Raw genomic sequence first — 2042 nt, 5'->3', positions numbered from 1 at the left:
TTTATGGGTATTTTTCATCTTTATTTTCATACAAATTTACATTATTTTATTAATATTCTGTGTATTTATTTTGATACTGTTTTACATTATTCTATTTGTGTTTTGTATATATTTTTTATACATATTTACATTGTTTTATATGAATTTTGCATATCTATTTCAATACAAATTTACCTTATTGTATGTGCATTTTGTATATTTATTGTAATACAAATTTAAATATTTGATGTGTATTTTGGTATATATATTTTCATAAAAAATGCGTTGTTTTATGGGTATTTTGCATCTTTATTTTCATACAAATTTACATTATTTTATTAATATTCTGTGTATTTATTTTGATACTATTTTACATTTTTCTATTTGTGTTTTGTATATATTTTTTATACATATTTACATTATTTAATGTGTATTTTCTATATATATTTCATACAAATTTTCGTTATTTTAAGCGTATTTGTTTATATATTTTTATTCAAATTTACATTATTTTATGTGTATTTTGTATATGTATTTCAATAGAAATTTAACTATTTTTATATGTATTTTGTATATATATTTTTATACAAATTTAAATTTTTTTTGTGTATTTTTTTAATACAGTTTTATACAAATTTACAATATTTTATGTGTATTTTGTATATCTATTTTCATACAAATACACATTCTTTTATTGATATTTTGTTTATTTATTTTGATGCGAATTTACATTATTTAATGTGTATTGTGTATATATATTTTTATACGTATTTACGTCATTTCATGTGTATTTTTTATATATATATTTCTATAGAAATCTACGTTATTTTATGTGTATTCGTATATATATTTTGAAACAAATATACATTGTTTTATGTGCATTTTGTATATTTTTTCAATACAAATTTCCCTTATTGTACGTGCATTTTGTATATTAATTTTAATACAAATTCAATTATTCTATGTGTATTCTTGTATATGTATTTTTTTTAAATATGCTTTATTTTATGGGTATTTTGCATCTTTATTTTCATACAAAATTACATTATTTTATTGATATTCTGTGTATTTATTTTGATACGATTTTACATTATTTTATGTATATTTTGTATATCTATTTTATACAAATGTACGTTATTTTATGTGAATTTGTTTTCATTTCTACAAATTTACATTATTTTATGTGTATTTTGTACATGTATTTAAATACAAATTTAACTAATTATATGTGTATTTTGTATATCTATTTTCATACAAATTGAAATTTATTTTTTTGTTTTTTTGTATATACTTTTATTCAAATTTTCGTAATTTTATGTGTATTTTGTATATTTATTTTCCTACAAATATACGTTCTTTTATCGGAATTTTGTTTATTTATTTTGATACGAATTTTCATTTTTTTAGGTGTATTTGATATATATTTTTTATACTTATTTACATAATTTTATATGTATTTTGAATATATATTTTCATAGAAATTTACTCTATATGTATATACAAAAAAACACAAAAAACAATTTAAATTTGTATGAAAATAAATATACAAAATACACATAAAATTAGGTAAATTTGTATTGAAATACATATACAAAATACACTTAAAATAATGTAAATTTGAATAAAATTCTATAAACAAATACACTTAAAATGACGTTAATTTGTATAAAATATATATAAAAAATACACATTAAATAATGAAAATATATATAAAAAAATATATACAAAACACAAATAGTATAATATAAAATCGTATCAAAGTATATACACAGAATTTTAATAAAATAATGTACATTTGTATGAAAACTAAGATGCAAAATACCTATATAATAACGAATTTTTTATAAAATTATATATACCAAAATACACATAAAATGTTTGAATTTGTCTTAAAATAAATATACAAAATGCACATACAATAAGGTAAATTTGTATTGAAATAGATATGCAAAAAACATATAAAACAATGTAAATTTGTTTCAAAATATATATACGAATACACATAAAATAACGTAGATTATAAATATATATATATACAAAATACAAATAAAATTAAGTAAATA

The sequence above is a fragment of the Eriocheir sinensis genome, unplaced genomic scaffold (assembly GCF_024679095.1).
Source record: "Eriocheir sinensis breed Jianghai 21 unplaced genomic scaffold, ASM2467909v1 Scaffold38, whole genome shotgun sequence".
Lineage (NCBI taxonomy): Eukaryota > Metazoa > Arthropoda > Malacostraca > Decapoda > Varunidae > Eriocheir > Eriocheir sinensis.
This window is presented reverse-complemented; position numbering follows the sequence as displayed.